This window comes from Dendropsophus ebraccatus, chromosome 4 (genome assembly GCF_027789765.1).
Source record: "Dendropsophus ebraccatus isolate aDenEbr1 chromosome 4, aDenEbr1.pat, whole genome shotgun sequence".
Lineage (NCBI taxonomy): Eukaryota > Metazoa > Chordata > Amphibia > Anura > Hylidae > Dendropsophus > Dendropsophus ebraccatus.
In genome coordinates, this window is record NC_091457.1 from 50795320 (window position 1) to 50804445 (window position 9126).

A 9126-nucleotide genomic window follows, 5' to 3' on the forward strand; every position below is an offset into this window, starting at 1 on the left:
GTAGAGGTCATAAAGTCAAATCCATAACAGAACAGTATGCCAACCATTGCTTCATCTGGATTTCATAATACATAAATACCATTTTGTTGTAAATTCAACATTCTACAATATCAACATTCCCATTATATTTGGTACAATAATTACAATTACAGAAACTGGTATTTAGCAGGCTCTCAAGAAGTATATCGGTACTGATATATAACTATTTATTATACTCAAATAAATATGTCAGACAACATGTTTAGCAGAATAAAAACATATATGCAATCAACAATAAAAGAATAAACAAATATTTTAACAAATTGATCTAAAAAATCCTAACAGAAAAAATAGCGAATTTTTTTTTTAAAAAGTGGAAAAATAAAAATAAAGAATATTAGAATATAATATTCTTTATTTTATTTCCTCATTTAAAAAAAAATGCCCGCTTTTTTATTTTTTTCTTATTTTTGCCTATTTGTTCTGTAATAATTTTTTAGAACAATGTTTTTAAATATTTGTTCTTTTATTGTTGATTGCATATGTTTTTTTTCTAATATACGTTGTCCGACATATTCATTTGAGTATTATACATAGTTATATATCAGCACCGACATACTTCTTGAGAGACCACTAAATACTCTTTTTACAGTAGTCCCTAGGCGCAGAGGCAGTAGTGCAGTTGAAGTATAGAATTCGAAAGTCAGATTTGAACCCAGCACTCAGTATTCCGCAGCTTCAGGGCTCCTATCTAGTGCCATATACTGTATGGTCCACGACAAAAAAATCTATTCCAAAGCATACTTGAATCATTCACATTCCCTGTATCGTTATGGGAACGTGTTGTTGATTTGACTTTCTAGCTGAAAATAGCAAACGGGTGAAATATAAATATACACAATAATATAAATATTTCTAAGTTAAAATCATAGCAGGACAGACAAAATACAGTAATAGTGATACCAAACAGATATTTTTCAAAAAAACATGAATATCTCTTTACAGATGAGCTGGGATCCTGAAAATGTGTGCATGTTTTATGAGATCCACCTTGGTAAGACAGCATCTCTCCATACAGATCAATGAACGTTTTGTGGGTATCTGTGTGTCCTTCATTCGTCTTACAAAAAGTCAATGGAAAATAGATTTACATCAGCGGTGCGCACATAACTTAACTAGGATGCTATAGAAGCCGGCATGTCAGTTACCCTTAGATCCGGAGTAAAGCCTGCCTGCATAAGTGTCTTTTTATCCATTTGGCCTCCATTTACTTTTTGACAGTTCAGCCGGTGAGAGGTGATTGTTCACATAGAGAGAAAATAGGACAAGCTCCGCTGCTCTCTTTTGTCATACATTGTGGTAAGTTTGCCATGTGCACTGAACCCAGGCCTGTTCTTAGTGATCAATGATGTCTATGTATACATCTGTCTCCCCTCTGTTACTGCAATAGTCAAAAAGGAGCTAAATAGGTGAGCCTTATCTGTGCATCAAGTATACTTTATTATAAAGTACCATAAACACATAAATAGTTGTGTATAGTCTTACAAGTTTACCATGACAGATCTTGTAAGGCTGGGTTCACACTGCGTTTTTGCAATCTGTTTTTTTTTTTTCATCCGTTTTTTTTGCAAAAAACGGATGAAAAATGGATGAAAAAAACAGATGCATTTGTGTGCATCCGTTTTTCCATTGACTTCCATTGTAAAAAAACGGATCAAAACAGATCCGTTTTTTTTAGCGGACACAAAAGTAGTGTCAGCTACGTTTTTTTGTCCTTCAAAAAAACGGATCCGTTTTGGTCCATTTTTTTTACAATGGAAGTCCATGGAAAAAATGGATCAAAACGGATCCACACAAATGCATCCGTTAAAAAAACGATTTCAAAAACGCAGTGTGAACCCAGCCTAACAGAAGTTTCCACTAAACTCTTCCTTCCTTTACTTCTAATGGTGGGATTGGAAGCTTGGAAGCATTGAGTAGATTATAGGGCAAGGGTGTACCTACACATGACTCCTTTTAGTGAAAATAGGTGTTCTGTTCAGGACTAGATGGTGTAAATGCACAAACTGGTCCACCTATGTCCATAACAATATGATATCTACCAAGGGTGTAACTACCACTGTAGCAGCCATAGCAGCTGCTATGGGGCCCGCCGCATCATCATTTGCAGCACCAGGTGGCCCAGCAGGCCCCCAGTTTCTGCAAATGTCCCTTTAACTAAAAGTGCTCCTGACCAGTTATGCAGTTATGACTACACTTGACGACTTAGTGGTCAGTCAGGAAGGGAGGGGCAATAAAAAGTTTGCTATGGGGCCAAACCATTTCTAGTTATGCCCCTGATCTCTACTGACTATAAGAGGCTAAAACAGGGACAACAATATTATGTTACATAGTTAATAAGGTTGAAAAAAGACAAGAGTCCATCAAGTTCAACCTACAGAGGATGGCAAAAAACCCCTATGAGGCAGTAGACAATTGCCCCATCACAGGGAGAAAATTCCTTCCTGACTCCAATGGCAACCAGAATAATTCCAGGATCAATCACATGAAATCTAACGTCCATAATCTGTAATATTATATTTTTCAAGAAAAGCATCCAGGCCTCCCTTGAACTTATTTAATGAATCAGCAATGACAGCATCATGTGGCAGAGCGTTCCAAAGTCTTACTACTTGTACAGTAAAGAATCCCCGTCTGTGCTGATGGTGAAACCTTCTTTCCTCTAGATGCAGGGGATGCCCCCTTGTCATGGGTACAGACCTAGGAGTAAAAAGATCACTACAAAGATCTCTATACGGTCCAATCTTGATAACTTGTCCTGGTACTGTAACTCACCCATTCCCTTAATGACCTTTGTTGCCCTCCTCTGCACCCGCTCCAGTTCAGCCATGTCCTTCTTATATACCGGTGCCCAAAACTGTACACAGTATTCCATATGTGGTCTGATTTATAAAGAGGCAAAACTATGTGCCCAATTCAGTGCACCAGTTTGTTTTCTTTCTCTTAATATAGACTGATAGAATATTTATCTAGCCTTATATTAAAAGGGTATTCCATGTTTATAACTTGAATAGAGAAAGAGAGAATCCCAGGCACAGCCATCCTTTTGGCATCCCTTTGGCAGATACAGCAGTAAAGGGTCTGCAATGTGCCACTAAATATTGTGGTGTACTGCAGCCCGCCCCTTTACGGCACAGAGATATCAAGAGACTAGCAAAAGTAAGAACTCTGTAGGTCAAGTGTAGAGGGTTTTAGGGTTGGCCAGATCCTTTCGCTATAGCTGGCTTCCAATAACCAAAAGCAGACGGATGGGGTATACTTTATAATAATGTCATGTTGTGCACATAACACCTTATATCATGTATTGTGTACATAACGTCATATATTATAAGGTAAGATTATAGGGAGCCATCAAGAAGAGTCAATCCTTCAAGACAGGGATGCTAAGGTGGTACTGGTCCCCAACATGATTGCAGCCAACTGGCAACAGCCAGGGTAAGAGAGGTTCATACATATAATATTCTAGAACAGGGCGGTCATGTACTGTATGTTTAAAAATATAGAACATGCTTCCAGCAAGTGACTCCTGTCAAACACAGCGGCGAGCATTTTGTAGAACTTAGAAGTCTTTAAGTTATCTATACAAAAGTTCAATATTCACTTTCTGTTCTATTAATGTGGAGCAATATTCTTTAGCTTCATCTTACTTATCTGTATTATTAAAACCCACATCAGGACAACTGAGGGTCAAGACTGGAATTATGCAGCTGGCAATCCTCCAGCCTCTGCTAAACACATAGTACTTCACTTGTATGAACCAGAGTCTACAAACTCACCATCGCTGCTGTGAATTATTTAACACTCTGCTATCTGCTGCTCAGTCCTATACCAGATACATCAAACCAGTCCTTTCCATTGACGGACCCAGATGGGACTTAAAAAAGAAAGATAAATGTAAACAGGCTCAGTTATATAAGATGAGCTGGTTCGCGCAGCATTTTTTTGTCAGTGCTGTAAGTATAAATTATTAACCCCTTCACTTTCTCAATTTCTAGTTTTGATACATGCACAATAACTTTATGATTGTTATATAGACTTCTATGAGGCTTCTACTGTGTCTCCTAATGATGGGGGGAGAGCTTCAAACTGCTTTTTCATGATAAAAAAGCATTTTTCAGCTAATAAACCCAATTACAAATTTTCTTAAAATCTCCTGTACTATTGATTTCTGAAAAAAATGTAAACGACAGTGACACTTTAAAGCCATAAGAATGGTAGAAGGTATTATATTTGCAGGAAGCAGATCAACATATGCATAGTACTAGGACTATGCGTGAGAACAACTAAACTTTGCTGCTTACTGTATACACAGTACAGCACAGTGCTGTGGTGTGAATGCCAAGGGCTTGAGCCGACATTGGCAGTATTAAAGAGACTTTGTACCCACAATCTGCCCCCCCCCCAAACCGCTTGTACCTTTGGATAGCTGCTTTTAAACCAAGATCTGTCCTGCGGTCCGTTTGGCAGGTGATGCAGTTATTGTGCTTAAAAACAACTTTTAAACTTGCAGCCCTGTGCCCAACGGCCGGGACTTAGATTGTGTGTGCATTAGGCTGGCACCCCCTCTCTGTCCCTCCTCCCTGCCCTCCTCATCATTAGGAATGCTCCAGGCAGATTGCCTCCTATTCATCAGCTGTGTCAGCCCGGCACATGGGCTGGATCGTTAAGGCACCTGTGCAATGTTCAGCATGGAGACAATGTTCCAGTGGCATTCCTAATGATGAAGAGGGTGGGGAGGAGGGATGGAGGGGTGGTGCAAAGTTAGGGCACAGATATTCTAAGCCCCGTCCGTTGGGCATGGGGCTGCAAGTTTAAAAGTTGTTTTTTAGGACAATAACTGCATCACCTGCTGAACGGACCCCAGGACAGATCTTGGATTAAAAGCAGCTATCCGAAGGTACAATTGGTTTGGGGGGGTCAGATTGTGGGTACAGAGTCACTTTAAGTAGTATAAGCCATCACATTGCCTACACCTGACATTATCAAATCCTATACCTAATGGGCAAGTTATACCTATTGTGCAGCTATGCCCCCTAAAAGTATGGCTACTTTTTACCTAGTCAGCATCTTTTTTTTGTAGAGAAGCTGGCATCCCTAACCCCGTCACAATAAATACTCTGCATAGACACCTGAGCCTCGGATGCATTATGCTCCAAATTCTCCTGGTAAGTACAATATTCTTTTTTCTTTTCTTTCTTAGATTGAAAAGTTAAACTTCCACTCTCCCTGGACAGGAGAGTCATTTATCAGAGGGAAGTATGTTTAGATGTGTGAAAGAAGGCCTCCTGCCAGGTCTCCGAACTCCCATTTCCTTGCTCCTGTGGCAGCTGAGGGTGCATTTTCTGGCACTCATCAGAAGCATTAAGTCATAAAAGAGATGGATCTTGCAAAGATGAGAGGGCAGGGGAGAAGTGGAACAAAATCAGTCTCTGTGAAAGACAAACTCAGTACAAAGGGCTCATTAAGAATACAAAGAAAGTCATAGGTTGTAATGGATAGGATTCTGATGGAGAGGAAACATAGTGCAATAGACATTACAAGCACAGAAGAGCAGCTCCGCTAACAGGTCCAGAGCACATAAAATCTACAAACCTAGACTGACACCATACATTACTTATATTTCTAAAGGGACTGACTGATCAATATAGACATTCCCTTCTTATTGGTCTTCCGTCTTAGATTCCTCCCTTTTTGCCAAAAAATCAGTCAGTACAGTAGATGCCTGCCCACTTCTATAGTTATAGGGAAAATTAATTAAAGGGAACCTGTCACCCCCCGTGCCGGGGTGACAGGCTCCCGACCCCCCGTTAGAGCCCCCTATACTCACCTAATCCCGCCAGGTCCCGCTTCTGGAGGTGGTCGGGTGATGAAGATCTCAGCCGCTGCAGCCCGGCACGCGCGCTGAGAGATGAGTCCAACGCTCATAGAGAATGACGGAGTGCTGGACTCGCCTGTCATTCTCTATGGGTGTTGGACTCTCTCATCGTGCGCGCCGGGCTGCAGCGGCTGAGATCTTCATCACCCGACCACCCCCAGAAGCGGGACCCGGCGGGATTAGGTGAGTATAGGGGGCTCTAACGGGGGATCGGGAGCCTGTCACCCTGGCACGGGGGGGGTGACAGGTTCCCTTTAAGTTCCCTTTACACTTAGGCTATGTTCACACAACGTATGTTTTCGGAAAAGTACGGCCGTACTTTCTACGAAAACATGCATTGCCTTGCCTTCTATGGGATCCCGGCTGGAGCGTATACAAATCGTATACGCTCCGGGCAGGATCCCTCACGGCTACGCATGTCAGTTTTCTGCGGCCGCTATTCATTAAAGGAAGCTGTTACACAGCCATAAATTTAAAGGACTGAAATTTTTTAATTCCACAGTGTTTGGAAGAGCTACACATAACACATCATTGATATATGGCTGAAAATTGCAAAGCCAAAGAGATGACATTATAATTTGTTACATTTAATACAAACAAGTCAATGCAGAGCGCGGTTTTAATTTCATGTACCGTAAATCATTAATGTAATTATGAGCTGGGTCCTTTACAAACTAACTTTATCAGGCACGGAATACAAGGATTATGCTCCAAAAATATTATTCCATCATAGCTAGCTGGTTAGCAAAAGGATTAATGACATTATCCTGTGAGATGAGGACTACGATGTCTAAGAATGCGGGAGATGTGATGGGCTCAGCTGGCAGCTGAGTGGCATTTGATATTACCAGCTGGAGACACTGTTACTATCTGAAACACAATTTCTGTTCAAGATGGTTCCCCATCCACTTGATGCCCCCAGTAGTCAGCAGCAGACACATTATGGTGAGGGGACGATGGAGTCTCATAAAGCAGCTGGTCTCTTAAGAAGCTCAGCTTTGCAGGGTCTCACACAATAACCCACAATCCTCCTAATCCCAAACTTTCTTTCTCCGTATAATAGGCTTTGGCAGGAACAGCAGAGAGATGAATATGGAACAACTTCGTCAAGCACCTGCCATGTCAGTCAGTGAGAAAGCCCAGCGAGAATGGAAAAAAGGATGAGAATTCGCAGCTCTTCAAAGTTAAAAAGTGGCAAAGGAGTCAAAATATTCCATCGACTTGTCTATAAATAATATCTGAAAAAAACATTACGTTCTGATGTCACAGGCTGAGGATTATTTAGCGATGAGCAGTGATACTTAGGGCCCTATTCCACCGGACAATTATCGTTCGCATAATCATTAACGATCTCAAACGACCACTATTGCGAAAGCCCTGAAAACGTTCACTCATTTCCATGGAACAATAATCGTTACTTATGATCGTATTTGCGATCGTTTTTACTTCGCTATTTCTTCGCTATTGCGTTCGTATCTATTGCGAACGACCAAACGATGTCTTATTCAATGCAAACGATTTGCGAACGTTTTGCGAACGAGCAACGATAAAAATAGGTCCAGGTCTTATAAAGCGATCAACGATTTCTCGTTCGGTCGTTAATCGTTAAATGCATTTCAACCAAACGATTATTGTTTAGATTCGAACGATTTAACGATAATCTGAACGATAATCGTTTGGTGGAATAGGGACATTGGGCACGGCCTATCTCCGTCTGCAGAAGCATTCTGTCACTGATCACTTTTAGCAGGAAGTTCCTTCTATTCTATCCACTGAATAAATATGGGGTTAAAAAAGAGGTTCAGTGGCTGCAATATGTATCATAAACAGAGCTCTAAAATGTTTCATGGGGTATTTAAGTTTTCAGTAAAACTTGTCGGAATAGGCCACAGGTCTGATAAATCATGTTTTTTTTCACATTATGTTGATGGTGGAGTATGCATTGTATTGGGAAGATGTGGCACCAGGATCGGAGGAAGACAAATTGTTGGACACTGTTTTGCTTGGAAACCTTGGGCCCTGGCATCAAGTGAATATTACTTTAACACATACCATCAACCTAAATATTGTACAGGCCATGTCCTCCCTGTCTTGACAGTGGCATTTCCTAATGGCAGGGGCCCCTTTCAGCAGGATAATGCACCTGCTACACTATAACAATTGTTTAGGAAAAGTTTGAAGAACATGGCAGAGTTTTACCCCTTAAGGACAGGGCCAATTGTCACTTTTGCTCCTCCTCGCCTTCTAAGACCCATAACTCTTTTACTGTTCCACCTACAGGGCCATGTGAGGGCTTGTTTTTTTCAGGAGCAGGTGTACTTTGTAATGGCATCTTTCAATCTGCCATAAAATGAATGACGGAACCACCAAAATTAAAAAGTAAACGAGACAGCACTTCTGATGTGAATAAAAAAATCAAGTTTTTTCACAAGAAGTGCTGTCTCCTACGTTTACTTTTGGATTGAAGCCAAACGGAAGGGTCCTGTGCAGTGAGACGTGCACTCCATCTAAACATTCTTGATTTTTTTCCACTTTTTCCAGTGCTGTCCCAGTTTGATTTTTTATAAGATTGGAACCACCAAAATATCATTTACGTGGTGAATTCTGCACAGTTTATGCGATTCTGCAAATTTTGGGGGGCTTCCATTTTTTCTTTATTCTGTATGCATGCGATATGCATGTTTACTAGGTTTTCTAACGTTTTACTATTTTTATTAGCAGTCAAACTTTTTTTTTTTTTTGCAAATAGGCATATTTAACCCCTTCGTGCTGCAGCTAGTTTTGGCCTTAATGACCAGGCTAATTTTTCAAAATCTGACCTGTCTCACTTTATGCTCTTATAGCTCAGTGATGCTTTAACGTATGCTAGCGATTCTGAGATTGTTTTTTCGTGACATATGGCACTTTATGTTAGTGGCAAAATTTGGTCACTATTTTGTGTGTTTTTTGTGAAAAACATCAAAATATCATGAAAAATTTTGCATTTTATGAACTTTTAAATTCTCTGCTTCTAAAAAAAGAAAGTCATAGCACATAAATTAGTTACTAAGTCACATTACCAATATGTCTTCTTTATTCTGGCATAATTTGGTAAACATATTTTACTTTTTTAGGGTGTTATGGGGCTTAGAAATGTATCAGCAAATTATCACATTTTCGTGAAACTGATTTTTTTAGGGACCAGTTCTTTTTTTAAATGGATTTAGAAGTCT

General features: G+C 40.2%; 1 long non-coding RNA gene across 1 annotated transcript in view; it reads left to right on the forward strand.

Annotated features, from left to right (window-relative positions):
- The window catches only part of LOC138788166 (uncharacterized), a 35456-nt gene extending 28276 nt beyond the window's left edge, over positions 1–7180 (forward strand). The window contains exons 2-3 of the long non-coding RNA XR_011362560.1: positions 5120–5204; positions 6978–7180. This is a non-coding gene — a long non-coding RNA (uncharacterized lncRNA). The remainder of the gene's footprint in view (positions 1–5119; positions 5205–6977) is intronic.
- Positions 7181–9126: the final 1946 nt, after the last annotated feature.